General features: G+C 33.1%; 1 long non-coding RNA gene across 1 annotated transcript in view; it reads left to right on the top strand.

The window, feature by feature from the left end:
- The first annotated feature begins 5,974 nt into the window (after nucleotides 1–5,974).
- Nucleotides 5,975–16,323, top strand: part of LOC108766271 (uncharacterized) — a 63,341-nt gene continuing 52,992 nt past the window's right edge. Inside the window, exons 1-2 of the long non-coding RNA XR_001940361.1 lie at nucleotides 5,975–6,201; nucleotides 15,121–15,162. This is a non-coding gene — a long non-coding RNA (uncharacterized LOC108766271). The remainder of the gene's footprint in view (nucleotides 6,202–15,120; nucleotides 15,163–16,323) is intronic.

The raw sequence follows: 16,323 nt of genomic DNA on the forward strand, positions 1-16,323 counted from the left end.
TCGGTTCTTCTGATCTTTAGAAATTTAACAAATGCAAAGATATATGAGAATATATATCGTGTAGCAAAAAAGATGTCGTTACATATCCTTTAAATAATTTTTTTTTTAATTGTATATGCACGTATATTACATTTTATGTTGCGTCATTTTCTTTTATTACACACATTTTTACTAATTATTATATAAATCATTTTAAATATGTAACATTTCGCATCATTATTGAATGCAGATTCTTTGATTAAATTGAAATCGATTTCTATTTGATAACAATTTTTTAATAAATCTGGATTACAGAAATATTTAATATTAAAATTATCATGAATTTTATAATTTAAATTTTACGAAGTGATATAGAAAGTCTTATCTTTTTAAATTTTTTAAATAGAGTTTATAAACTGACAGAAATTTTACGACGTTTTACATTGTCGAAGTTTAAATTTTACGAATTTTGTTATCCGTAAATATTTAGTCTCCAAAAATATCGAGTCTCAACAAAATGCGCGTAATATATAATGTCCAAATCTAAAAGTACTATATGAATAATTGCTCGAATTTGATTAAACATTAGGTTTTGTCAATCAGAATATGTTGAAAATTAATACATCCGATGTTGACTAATGTACAGAGGACGAGTCACACTGGGTGGCTTAAATATCTCAGCATATTTATATCGTCTTCCCCAACATCTTAGGTATTTTGCGTATTAAATTCGCGAGGTTTATTCTATCGTAGTATTAGCGTTTCCGCATGCACTGCAAAGAGATGGCGGAGATCCGTGTAGGCGTTCGAGTAGGTACCGATATTTACGCGTCATATTTTCCGGTTAATACTGCCCACGCCTGACTCTCTCGTGCACTTACTTCATCGGGTGTATCGAGCGTATCGCCTTCACTGACAACGATGACGCCGGCGATACGTATATACCGCAGCACGTACGAATTTTCGTATTTGGCTGAGATCACGTTTGGATAAAATGGCAGCACGGATCCCCTGCTGACGCCGATATATCCGCCCTCAGCGCGGCGCATGTACCAATACACGTGTATCTGCGAAGCAGCTGGACACACGGATGGATACATCCTGCCGTACATACGAATACCTATGGGTATACCTGTCCACGCTTTTCTTCATCACCACACCGTCACGTATGCGGCAGAGATAACCGAAGTGTAGCCGGGATCGAAGTACGAAATAAAAACTTGAGCAGAGTTGGCGTCTAAATCAGACTCGCCGTGGAGAATTTTTCTTCGATTGCGACTTCTTATGTAGGAATAAAATTTCAACGCGTCGAATTATACTACATCAATCTGCGTAGGTCTTACACATTATTATCGCACTGAGAGAAAGGATTTTGTTAATTTAACAAGCCATCAGTACCTTTAATAAGTGATCGGTAAATATGTGACAACAAATTTTGTTTGTTGATTGCTGCTAGTCTGCTATACCAATCAATTATTAGTAACAGACGCAAACTATATAGAATCTAACCTATCTTCTGGATTTTAAGCTCGGTTAGATAGAAATCGTAGATGATCGTGGAGTCTTAAGTCGTAGGAAATTGATCAAGCACAGTCAAATATAGGGAGAATACTTGACTAGAATTGGTCAATTTCTTACGATTTGAGACCCTGCAACCGTCTACTTTTATACATACATGAACCTCTTATTTGCTAGCGATACTATTAATTATTTGTTACATTGACGAATTAATTTGCAATCGTAACAAATATCATATTTGTTTTCCCTTGATTTGTTCCTATAACAAAATTATTTCTCAGTGCGTTTCATGTGTAATTTTTATCATCATTCAAAATATTTCCACATTAATATAGCAGTAGTTTTAATAGGAGTTATGCGGTGCAATGCTTTATTAAAGAATAGTAAAACTTTTCTGATTAGAGAAATAATAAAGAGCGGTCATGTGTAAGATGATTTTGAATGAAAGAATCAAGAAATTACGCACATCATTATCTATACAAGGTGTTAAAAAAACGTTCAGCATATACATGGTAGATAGTATTGAACCATATTGAATAAAAAGCCTTAGTGAATATAGATCGAAAGCTCAACTGTTTCTGAGATATAAACATTTTTGTATGTTAGTATCATGAATGATTCGCTTGTTATATTTATTGAAGGTGTATCACATGTCTTCCTTCCATTTCCATACATGCTTGGCATCTTCTTTTTACAGGTTCTTACAGAGTTCTTTTTGCAGAACGCAGTTTATAAACACTGATGTAAACATTGCATGCGACACGTAGAAACCAGTAAGTCATTCTTGATGTTAACATACAAAAATATTTATATCTCAGAAACGGTTGAGCTTTCGACTTATGTTCACTAAGATTTTTTTACTGAATACTATCTATAACAGTGTGTACTATCTACCATATAAATGCTGAATGGTTTTCTTCAACAGCCTCATAGCTTTATTATTTTTATGTTATGACTTAATTATCGATGTGATCGACATTCTGGTCAAAGATAAAACAATTCTGAACTACGAATAATTTTATTCAATTAAATTTAATTAAAAAAGTTCTTTACAGTTTTTTAAATTTAATTTAGGAGGGATTATTAGCGTCTCAGATTGATTGTATTGAAAGTCTGAAGGTTTCGGCGCGCAATCATATCTTAAATAAATTGATTTAACATTTATTATTCGAAACATCTAAATTTTGACTGTTCTTTGACGTTTTCTATCGTATTTATGTAAGACAGAAAATGTTTTATTTAAAAATATGAATGAAAGCAATTCAGCTTCATAATCGCTCTGCGAACATCGTCATGCATCTATTTCGTATGCATTAATTCAAATCTGTTTTATCAAATTAATAGAAAATTGACAAATCGTCATTTTAAGAGTAAACAGACAATAGATAAGTATATGTATTTTTGATAAAAGAACCGTAAAAATGGTTAAATAAGTTGTCTTTTTAGATCTGTGCAAATATAAAGTATGTAATGACAGTTGTACATAATAGTCCTCTTACGAGGAGCTTCAAAGGGATATTTTAGAAGTTGAAGGTTAAAGCAGTAAGTTTGAATGCTTATACTTTCAGAAAAAAAGCAGTATTTTCGCGTAGCTGTGCGAAATTGGCCCGTAAACAAGTGAACTCGTGAAACTTGTGATGTAGATGTGGTAAACGTGGCCAAAAGTAATATTTTCCTTCATCGTTTGGCGAAAAAAAACTTTGACTTATCCTCTGAACGAAATGATATGTTCAATGAAATGAAAATATTATGTATAACATTTTGTTGAATAAGAAACAAATCTTTCTGTCTCTCAACTTGTATATAAATATAGATTTCGAATTATTATTTTGCAAATTAGTGATGTAAAAATATTTTATTACATAAAATAAGATTGCTTAACTTTTTGAAATTTAAAGGATGAAAAGAAACATGTCATGAAAATAACTGCATTGCTCTGAATATTTTGTTGTTTCTATGTTTGGCCTCTTATGTATATTGTATCATATATTACATGAGTGAAAAGAAAAAATAGATTTTAAAAAAATTTATATTCTGTATTTATTTGCTACAAGCAAATATTGAAGAAAATAATAATTTAACTCTTTTTTGCAATATTTTCTCAGCTATTATTATGAATTCAATCGATACGAATTAAGTTTTGGGAGGAACAAAATTAATAAAAACTACTGATCGAATATCGCGATAAACAAAAAAAAATGAGAAGAATAAGATAAAAATTGCTGGGAGAACATCACGAAATCAATTAATATTCGATTTAATATTGCTATTATATTAGATAGGTAATCGTTACTATCATGAACACAAAGTAATAATAATAAGATTACTATCACAGCGTTTTATCTTATATTACCTAAGATACGTTATATATCATGTGGAGTAACACATACCGAACGTGTTGTATTATACAGCCATACACTGAAGTATCCATGTACCGTGAATATTGCCGTGATATAGCTGGCGCAATATGGACGAAAATATCTACGAAAGGCAAAGGTATGTTTCTCCATTTTCCCTTTACCTTTCTCTCTGTTCCGTTTCGCTCGTTTCTATATTCCTCCATCTCGCTCGGTGCGGCCACTCAGCCTTATTTGGAGAGACAGGTATTGCTTCCTATTTCCCAGAGGGACATTAAGTCAATTCTAGATCGGAGAACAGAGATCACGGAGCGTGTAGAAGCAAATGTATGTCGGCCATTTTCGGGGTTGGTTTGGGGAGGTTGCCGACAGGGATGCAGAGAGAAACGGATAAGAGGGGGAAGATGGGTGGAGTACCTTCGACGTATCCCAATTTCCACAAAGTACGAGATATGAAAGGTTCCCTCGGCAAATATCGCTGTCGCTCGAACGTGTTTCCTTCACGTCGCAGAAACGGAACTGTCCAGGATGTTAATTAAATTTCTTACTGCTCCATAAAGTTCCGCTCGGAACGGACAAATTTATTCTAGCGCGTTTCTCGATGCGCTTGGTCCCTGGTGATTTTTGTAATTTGTAAATTGGCGAGTGCGACGTAAAAGATGAGAATAGTTCGGGAGATAAAATAATCCTCCATAGATCTCCCAATTCCACAAAGTACAGAGAGAGAATTCCTCCCGTACATAAATGATCTAATACATTTTTGCGAGTCGGACCTCGACCGTCGTCCTCGTTACGACTATTTGCAACTCAAGAACTTGACTTTGTTCCCTACCAACTTCAGTATTTTGATAGCAATCGTGGCAGCTATCGTATTTTTACTACGTGAAGTTGGAAAGTACCGCGATTGAAGCATCTATAGCGACCTTTTTGCCTATTCGCGGAAGAAAGAAAGAATTCTCTTCATATTTATAGCGACGTAAAGAAATGTGCAATGATGGTATTTGTGCGACACGGCAATGAAATAACTGGCACAGAAAAACACGTGGCTTTAAACCTGCTATTAAAAAATTGCAATCAATTAATCTGCAAATTGAAAAAGCCGGCATGATCGCACCACCGTTTCCTTATCTCGAGGTTAACAGGTCATCGTGATCGTAAAAGCCACTCATAGACGTTTTTAACGGGAACACACGTAGTCGGTTGTACACAGGAACATGTGGCATTTATGGCATCAAAGTCTTACAGGGAATACAGGTGGGGGTGGTAGTGGGGGGAAGGCGTAGCCAACCGAATTTAATTAAATTGTGTTTTGGATTCGATAAGAAATTACTTCATATGGCGCGGAGGCGCGAAGGCTACTGTATTTCGATTAGTAGAGCGTGCAGGTATCTACGATTACCAAACCATCAATACGTACGCGTGGTTGTTATCGCTCGACCGGCCATTGAATATTATACCTTTGATTTGTCCTTCGTATTGTTTCCTTTCAAACATTTTGTTACTAAAAATATTAATTCAATAGTAAACAAATTTGATTGTATTGGGACTATGAGATCATATAATTATTGCAGCTATTAATTATCTTTTTGTATTATATATATTAATATAAATTTGTTATGATATATATACAATAATATAAAAAGATAAATTAATAGTTGCAATAATTAGTTGATTTATTTATACAAATTTATTTTATTGTTTATTAAAATTATAAAAATGTATAAGAGTTAATTTAAAAATAGAATCAATTCAGTTATAATTATGAAACAATAATGCAATTGAGTACTAGTTATATAATTATATTAATAGAATAATAAATACTGAATCTATGTGTATGAATATATAAATCTATCAAGATATAATATATGGCACTGATTTATTAAGTAAAATATTTAACTCAATTTTAATAATATAATGAGTTATATGATGGGTTAATAGAGATTTTTTTCATAATAAACACTTGAGATTTTTTTCGCCGTTATAAAATAATGAGACCTTTGCTCTCTGCATAACAATTAATTGACAGTTTCGATCTGTATGTAAGGAGTACTTTTCGAGCAAGAAAATATGCTCTCATCGCCATCCGATAAGACGGCATAACAGTCCATAACTAGCTGCAATAAAGCTTACATTGAGAATAGCCGGCGTATCGTCATATAAGAACTGCTGGCCCGACACAATCTATCGCAGTGATGACTTAGACGACGACGATGGACAGTGATATCGGATCAGATTCGTCTGGATTTTGGTCTAATTTAATGACTTCTCCCGCTTTTTTTGGCTATACAAATTTATTCAATGATCACCGTGACATCGGAAATTTGGCCTATTCTCTCATCATCTCCGGGTAAGATTGCCAAAATATTGTATTTTCCTTATTAATTTCATCCAACGTGTAGAGATGAACATTTTTTTTATTTTCTAATTTTGATTGAATCGATAAAAATATCGAGTAATACTACAATCACATGAGTTATTAAATAATACATAACTAACAAAGCGTGAGTTTGAGAATATAAGGACTTTTGTAGAAAGATAAAGTTATACATTCTGCGAGGCACAGATGCAAGGAAAGTAAAACTATAGCCAACAGCTGCAACATCCTTAATGGATCTTTTTTGGCATTTAATGTTTGAAAGATTAAATGTTAATATTCTCTTACCCGTTCCGTGTAAGTTTTCTTCTTTATAATTTTCCTCGCACATTTGCAGCCGAGTGCAACGTGTACCGAAAGTTTTGAAATGAAATAGAACTTGAGAAGCGAACCATTTCGAGATTTTCGCAAGATGACATTTCTCTAGCGTTTTTTCGCTCGCCAAAAAAGGCGAGGATTTATTGACTTAACGGTATCAAGCAGCACAACAAAAACATTTTTTGAATGCAGGTATTTTTATGTTATAGTATAGAAATTGTGTTAACTTCCTATTTCATTTTTTGTCGTCGCGCCCACATCAGACAGGTATTCTTCTTTTGGAGAAAGGGCTGCTCTCTTTTTTGTCCCATTTGCTTTAGTTATCCGATAGCTACCGCATTCTTAAGTAGTTCAGGTTTATATTTTGTTCTACTGGGCAGTTGCTTTTTTCTCGTCAAACTAAAAAAAAATATTAGGCCAGAATTTCTTGGATTGTAAATCTTTCCTTTTAAATCATACATGTAAATCTCCCATTTTACCGTGCGTTTTTGGACAATAAGAGAGATGCATAGTATATTTGCAAAGCTGAAAATAATATAATAATATATATATAAATAAATGATTGCTGTAATTAAAATAACTTATTCTGGAATTTATTAATTTGTTTTGACTAGATTTTAACTATTAAATTATAATAGCAGGTATAATACCTATTTGGTTTTTATTTAAAAGACTTTAATATTATTCTTATCTTTGCTGTGTTTGCAACACAGAAGGATGGCAATATTTATGTATCTGAAATATCATATCTCTGAGACTATAAGATTTGATCCTACCCAGAATATCCCCGAGATATGCTCTGATCTTTACAGAAAATAGGGTCCCAGCAATTTGTCGTTGAAGCCATCTCTAGTATTGAAAGACGTCTGATTCTGACGTCCATACACATTTCCAATCACCTGACCGTAATAAGTTTTTTTAGAACCATCTCTACTACATACTGGAATAAGAAGAGATTCACATTCTTGACAAGAAAGTTTGACGAGACGCATATAAAATTTGAATTATTCATGTTTGTGTTATATCCTATATAAAACTTTTTAATGAAAATATTTCCACTGTTAGTTGTTTTAACAAAGCGTCTGAAATATTGACAAAATAATATAAATATGTAACTTTAATATATATAGTACAATTCTGAGATAAAACTAAAAATTTGAAACGACAATAAATAAGTTTTGTACAAAACCATGCAATTAGCCATGAGAGAAATTTAAATAAATTGCATACAAAAAAATTAAATCGGTATTTAAAAGAAACTACTGTATACGTTATTATTTCAAGATAAATCTTAATGATATGAAGATAGATCTCTCTTGTTTCAAGTAAAATACAGCAGTGTTAGAATATAAATCAAGTAAAAGGATATGTGTGGCTTCTTTCGAAAATTAAATAGACCGTGACGAATTTTACATTTTCTACTACATTGGAGCGGAAAAAGCGTTCTGTGTGCAGCAGGATCGATAGACCCTGTTAGCCTTCCATTCGGACGGCCGTGTATCTATATGTGTACACGCGTGTGTGTATTCTTGTCGCATAGAGAGTCGAAAATGCCGGCGGCTGTGGATTCCGAATCTATCAACTTTGCATACGCGATATTGCGTGAGATTGCCGCGCGTTCTCCATATACGCTGCTTGATTATATACTCCAATTTACTTTCATGCAGTTGTTGCATAGCCCCCGCAGTCGCCGTTGTCCGCGCGGAAGCGGAATATTATTTTGTGCTCCGGGTGTGACAGTGTATTGTATAAACAGCGGAGGTACGTACCACGGCAATGTCGGTCGACGATGAAATTTCGGTGCTGACGTGCATGCGCGTTGGCCATGTACCCAGGCCCAGCTCGTAGCGCGCGCGCTGTGTGTGCGTTACGCGTCCTCTGGTCTCTGGCAACGATCGTTTCTCTCGTACACCCAGAATTCGGCTGGAATGCGTGAAATGTTCTGAGAGAAAGAAAGAGAGAGAAAGAGAGAGAGAGAGAGAGTTTGACCACAGCCGTTATTCGATGTATGAAAAATGTCGATGAATTATGCGAACCGCTCGTGGAAAGAAATAAAGAGGAAAGGGTAGAAAGAACAGAATAATAAAAGTTTAGCTTGTTCCTGGCGTTTATTACATTGCCCAATTTATTTACTATGGTACCTGTTAGCCGTTAATATTTTCACGCTTTGTTAAGACGCGAAAATAATGGAGGTGTTAAGGGAAGGTCTCACAAAGGAAGGATGTGATTATCATTAACGAGCAGAGCATGGCATTTAGCTTACGTGAACTCGTTGATGCTTCGTGAAGTCGCTAAAACTAGGTCAAACCAATCGCACAATATCGATTTTCACTAACACTTTTCTTCGTTAAACGTGTTTCTCCGTTCCTTTTTGCGGTGTTTGTTGCACGCCTTTCGCAGAGACCCTTTTGCTCATCTTCCTTCATTCAATAATCTCGATTTTATAAGGCTAATTTGATCTTTGTCGTTACATTTTTAACGATAATCATATTATTCCCTTACTTCAAAAGTGACATAACTCTAAAATTTAATTAAATTTTTCAGAAGAGAGGAAAAATTATTTTTCAATTTAACAGAAAATTATTGACTAATCAAATAGTATTGACAAAAAGAATATACTTTTCGAAACATAATCAAATGTCCTTTTTGTTTCATAATTCTTAAAGAATTATTCTTTTTTTTAGTTGCGACAATTTTCATCTTATAAAATTATAACAGATCTGGAATAATTGACTAGCTAAAATGACTAAATTCAAAATAAAACAATTTTTTCTTCAAACACCAATTAGATGCATTGGAAAAAAAAATGTTCAACGAATTAAATACATTTAGTTATTTGCAGATTTGGTTAATTCAACAAATTTTATTTAATCGAATTTAACCGTAGTCTTAACAAATGGTTCAATGTTAAACAGACTACGATGAAATTCAATTGAATAAAATTTGTCGAATTAACCAAATCTGCAAATAACTAAATGTGTTTAATTTGTTGAACAAATTTCTTTTCTCAGTGTACCAAAACTGTCTTAACCCTAACGTTCTCTGTAGAAAACTCTCTTTTTTACTCACAAAAACAACACAATTCAAAATGTATTATTTTTGTAGAAAGTATCACAATCTCTTGAAATTATATCTCGTTGACATTTAAAAACGACACAAACGAATGGACTGTAAAGATAAGTTAGCTTGCTTTTGATGATTTTGATAGAATATCTTTTTTATACCTACCTAACTCATATAATAACTCGAAAATCACATTTTTTTAGTTGTATTATTATACTTAGTAAGTAAGGGAACAATAAGTTTATTTTTATTGGACACGTCGAAAATACGAGAAAATGCAGGCTTTGTTGTCTTTTTATGTAAATACACGAACCTGTTAAATACAGTTCGATAAATTACGTCCCGGATAAGGGACGCTAATGAAACCTTTGTGTGGCAATAATTTTTCGTTTTAAGATAAGAATCACCCACATGCTGGCATTGCACGAGCGTCCGTCTTACGGTTCGCGTCTCTTTCCTTCTCATGTACACGAACCTGCGTTCACAGGAACTTATTACCCATTCGCAGCTTGAAACTCCATATCTTCATAATCGTAGATCATGCGTAGCTTAAATAATTATCTATCTTGTATCTCTATACAATAAAAGAAACTTTGATGCGAATGTTAGAGCATTATACGCGATAAAATATCACATAATGTCTTAATGTTCGCAAAATATTGTACATTATGTGCGAAGAATTTATAGATATTATAACATACGCAGGCGATTGAATTACTGCTAGATACGTCGACATCAAAAAGCAGTATTAATAAGTATCCAAATAGTAAACATAAAATATGTATATTTTAAATGTCCGCAATGTGGAGGAAAGTAAAATATAATTATTTGATTAGCATAATAAAATCGCAATTAATTTATAGATATATCATCAAGTATAAGCGAACATATATTTTGTAAACGAATGATAAAAAAACTGTTACACCATAAATTTCTATTTTTATTATGCATGAAGCTTCTAATATTGAGGGAAACGGTAAATAAACGTGCAATATTTGTTCATTCGGTGAGTCCGTGTTTCTCGAAGGAGACACCAAATAAATTGGAAAGACGCGATTCAGTAACAGAAATGAAACAGGGGACATGGCGGCGTCTGTTGCAGTTCAGCCATGGCCGCTCGAACGCTTTTTCCATACTTTCGACTGGGTTATGCTCTCGATTTCCTTTCCACCGCCTCGCTCACGTCCACTACTTTGTTTTCTTGACGCGCGATACCTACCTCCAAGGCGGGTTACAGGTGAAACGAGTGAGTGGGGATGGAAAGCGATTGAGTTGCCTTGATGGGTGCATCTCGACATGGTACACGACCGAAGGTACTCGAGAGTATGGAGTATCGTGGCTCGACATGTAAACACTGAAGAACCATTCCTACGTATCCGGTGTATCTTAAAAACCGTATTTCTTTATTTAACCTTTAAGCGATATCACTATGAAGAATATATTGCAAATTTTTTCACGAATTTTAAGTAGTAAAAAGCTAAAACCATCCATATAATATAACGTAGAAGGAAATACCGAAGGAATTAATTTATTTTGCAAAGCTAACAAGATTGTATCATCTCGAAAAAACTGATAAACTGTTGTGTCGAGTTGTAATTTTTTATAAATCAGGATTTCGGAATCCCGATTTATAAAAAATTAAAATGAACCTGTTTAGTTTTTTTTCTAGTCTCAGCTTCAAATATTTTATTTGATGCTCCGGGAATTTTTCTTTCGAAGACACCATGTGTATCTTGTTTTGTTGAATACATGAAAAACCGAAACTTCTCTCGTAAAGCCACGACGAGGTACATCTAGCCTGACTCACGTTACTATACATGTATCTGAAAGTAAAGCAGACACTTGTAGATGAATGTGTGATGTACTCTTGCCCGCGGCGGGTTTATATACACTGCGGAGTTATGCAAAGTATCAGCCATGTAAAGTTAAGGATTTGAAATACTTTTGTATATTCAAGATTATTTCGAAATATATTTTTGAAAAATATTGTGTCCTGTAAAAGTATAACATTGTTAGGATCAAATTGAATTCTAAGAACATCTCAGTATTATTAAAAATTTAAATTAAAATTTTCTCTATTTTATATTTCTAATTATTATACAAAACTGTTATTTGCAACAGCATTAACTTTTTATCATTTCAATTACAAATAACAATTCTCTGGGCGGAGTGAAATAAAATTCAAAATAATGCATTGTATTTAAAATGGTTGGTCTTTCCCGTAGTACATTTGTTTTTTTCTTATAGTCATGTATACATCTTGCATTTGCGTATTCACGCGTACTCTCCATGAACGTGAAAGTTGTCCACTTAGATGCAGTCGTACTATAACATTACTATTCGGCCTTCTCGCGCCGCGTCTCTTCGGGAAAACTCCTTAAACAGTAAAGTGACGCATGCACTTTTGTAGGGGTATAAAGCGAAACGTGTCGGTAAAAGAATTGCCGGTATGTGTTACTACGCCGATACGTCTGTGGACTGTAGAGCTAAATATGTCAAGTGGTATATCAAAGTGGCGTATGTTTCTGAGAAAGCTAAGCATCCATCAGACTACGTTGGGGAAAAAAGTATTATGAGTGGTTTTTGATCCCACAATTTTAACAAAGATTAGCGTAGAACAATATTATTGTTTTCCCATGCAGGCAATAATTACATAAGAAAAAGATTATTTTCATGTAACGCGCGCGCGCGTACATTTGCACAACTGATTATTACAATAAATATATAGGAAATAAAGTGACTTAAAACAAGATTTAACTAGATTCATGTAGTTTCAGCGATTTTCTAACATAGAAACGTCGCATCATACAAGAACTGCCAAAAGTTTTTGAACATATAATTTTATAATAATTTTGTTGTCAAATTTTTTTATAGGTATTATAAGTTAATAAAATTTTTATTATAATCAACTTAAGAACGTGATATTTTACTAGATTATATATTTATTTGTTTGATTACAAGATCTTGTATATTAGATCTTTATTTTTTAAAGATTTTTTTATCTGAGCGATACTATAAAATTATTTATTGGCCAAAAACTTTTGGCAGCCATTGTTTGTTAATAAAGTTTTAATAAATGTACATATATACAACGTAGTTGAATACGTATAAGGACTAAAATTTTGAAACATACGTATACTACATATTGTTTTAAGTATCTACAATTTCTTAAGATTCTGTTTTTTCAAATACTTTATGGTCACAAATATATTAAAAAAATACAAATTTAAAATTGTTAGAATATAACAAAATCATCACTGAATTATCGAAACTAATTTGATACAGATTTATAGGACAGCCTCTATGTGTGCAACCACAAACGGTAGACAATGTGTTTGTCCGCACTAGTCGTAAATTATCGGTGCTCGGCGATAACAAATGCAATCACATGATTGTGCTCTTGATCCAATTGTTTTTATAGGTTGACTCTTATCATCAAGAGCCAACGATAATTGAATGGCAGCGCCACTAAAAAAGTTCAACTTAAATACTGCAAAAGCTTATGCGAAAAAATTTTCCATTGAAGCATATTTCTATTGAAGACAAATAAAAAATATCTTCAAAAAATTAAATGAAGGGAATGAGAGAGAGAGAGAGAGAGAGAGTGTGTGTGTGTGTGTGTGTGTGTAAAGTGTAAAAAAGTAAATTTAATTTATAAATGTATGTTACTGCAAATATTTATTTACAATTTGAAAAATATTTTAAACGAAGGATTTAAGAAGCTATTAGAACGCAATATATGAACTGTACTTATACTGAAATGCAAATCATTCAAGTCTTTGATAATTTTTTATATTTGATAACGATTATTACGATTTTGCATGTAAGATTAATGTAGAAATACGTTGAATACAACAAAATATGGCGAACCGATAGCTTGTACAATGAATTATAAGCGTCCTGCACAATATGAACTTTCAGCGGCTACAATTGAAAATTACGAAACGTGATTGTAAATGCAAAAATACAAGCGTAGAAAGCACAACCCATGATATAAAGCGAAAAGGATAAACGTGAATGCGTACACGTGCCTAATCTGACGATCAAATCGTTTCAGTTATCCGGTACGAAGGAATTAATGGCGCAAAACCAGTTCAATCTCAGTTTCTATTACCACGAATTTTCATTTGTTCATTTTGCTTCGTGCTGCAGAATTTCTAGGACAAGTTTCCACTCTTCTCACGAATTGTCCTCCATTGATTTATGTTTGCTATAGCAAAATAAAGTATGAATATTGATATCAGCAACATGAAAGCAATGTATCTTTATGATAGTAAAAATAGATAAAGAAAATATTGATGTATTGATATGTTTAAAAAAATTGATATTTAAAAGAATACATTTTGTCAAGTTTTATAGAGAATGTGTTTTAGTTGTTATATTGAAGTCTCTCAAGAATTATCGCTTTCAAGTTTTGAAATTACTAAAACAAGAAGCTGTATCACAGGAAAAGCACAATTTTAATTAAAAGTCAGAATAAAACGAACTACTCATGTCCACCAAAGCCTAACGCGTGCCTCATACAAATTGCCTTATTGTTTGTACGTGAGCGCACATTGTATTCGTGAGCAATGTCGTGTAACGGTGCCAGCTCTGCCATTGCCCTTTTCAACGAACTGAGACGTTTCACTTTTTTTCAACTCAACGACTATCATTTGACTATCGTTAAAATTACTCTCCGTTCATTTAAAACTCTCGTAATTACATTGAATTATGACGACTTACGATGGCTACAATTACACGCAGCGTAAATAATTTCGCGAAGTGTAACTGTATGGTATTGTATAAGAGCAACACACAGACTGAAATTTACTGCACGAACGGTTGAAAACTGGAAATAGCTTCGTTAATGCAGTTTTTGATCACAAGTAGTGCTCCGCCTTGACCGTGGCTTAAGAATGTTGCTCGATTACAATGCATCGCGGCTGGGCTTCAGGTAATCGAACGAAAAACATGATTCGCGGGAACAGCAGTAGGCCGCTGATCACGATCACTTTGTAGTCGAGTGGGGGCGAGTGACACTAAACAGGTAGGATGATCATGTGAAACCCCGTGAAACTTACTGGCAAGCTGAAACGTGTCTAACTTCTGCATTTGTATCAGGCTTGAACACGCGTGCTTTGAACGAAATTGGCTGATAGAAATCTGCAATTGTGATAACTCATTGTGATACGTAATGATCTTTGTTCTTCATTCATATTATAATAATGAAGTGCGGTATAGTGAGCTTAAAAAAATGTACGAAGTTAATGTAAGTTCTCTCGCGTTTTGTTTATGAGACTTTAAATATATATATAATATTTCACACAAATATTACTTAAATTAAAATCTTTCTAATAAACGTTTAACATATAATAAAAGCACTATGTTATATATAATTTTCATATATTTTTTAAATACATAGGTAATAAGTTGTGTATATTTCGCCAAATCCAAAATCCAAAATATTATATTTGCATAAAATTGCGGATAAAATTGTTATTTTCATTATGTTTTTTCTAATTGTTACAGATGTGGGGAATAACAGCAATTTGACGACTTAGCATCTTATGGGTAAGTTGAAATCTTTTCTTTTATGGGGAAGGGGAATGACAAAGAAAGAATCGAAATTATCGTTTAAACAACCAGTTCATTCTTCAACAAAAAGTTATTGAATCGTTAAATTGATATCTATTTATTATTACATGCTATTTATTAAGTTAGAATATAAAAATGTTCTTAGAGCTATAAAATATTTAACTTTTGATTTATGACGCTGCATGTAATAATATGTTCTTAGTATTGTAATTATTATCGAAAAAGTTATAACTGTATATTGTATAATTTTCTATTTATCCACAATTTTCTATTTTTTATTTTATCATTTATAATAGAACTGGGCTGTCGCATGGGAATTCTGAGTGTTCATATATATCTTATTTTTTGGAGTCTCGGTAGAATTCTCGGTGTAATCTGTTGGTTTATACCAATCCGATGCTAGACCGGATAAACATAAAACATGAGACGGAGAATGGAAAAGCATATAACAAAGAAACGTTCTAGCAATACTAAGAAGCTAGGGACTAACTCGCAGGTCCATGTCGCTACGTTTAGTAGGTATACGTACGCAACAAAGCTTTCACCTTTCCCTTCACGATTCGCCATTGCTCGACGCGATATTTTATTGCGATGTGCGAAACCTTAAGTCCGCTATTTCTGAAAGCAATATTAGAAATTATTGTATTAAATTTTTACAATGTTTTCTAATTCAAAAATCTCGATAATGTTATATATTGTTTTCACAAATACTAATAATAAAAATGTACAATACATATATTTGTAAAAGACAAATAAATTTTAGGGGTAAATAATTTATAATACGAGACTAACACGTTTCACAGTTAAAATGGTCGAATAATAATATTATAAATGAAAAAAGAAAGCTAAAAGCTGTGCAAAAAGAAACTCAATGTAACAAGAAAGATCAATTTTTATGACTATAACGAAACTGGTTATTAACCGTGAGACCTTCGGCTCGTTCTGAAAGGATCTCGCAATCTAGAATAAGACATATATCTTTAAAATAGATAGGTCAAGGAGTTGAAAGGAGGAGGACGGAAGCAGGGAATTAATGATTGTGTCTATGTAGATCGCTGTCAGTAACATCGAAGAGAATGGAATATATTGCTGTACGCAGCATTTTTTTGAAAATATCTTTTTGAAGATAGCTCTATG

Source organism: Trachymyrmex cornetzi, unplaced genomic scaffold, assembly GCF_001594075.2.
Source record: "Trachymyrmex cornetzi isolate Tcor2-1 unplaced genomic scaffold, Tcor1.1 scaffold579, whole genome shotgun sequence".
In the NCBI taxonomy this organism is placed as follows: Eukaryota; Metazoa; Arthropoda; class Insecta; order Hymenoptera; family Formicidae; genus Trachymyrmex; species Trachymyrmex cornetzi.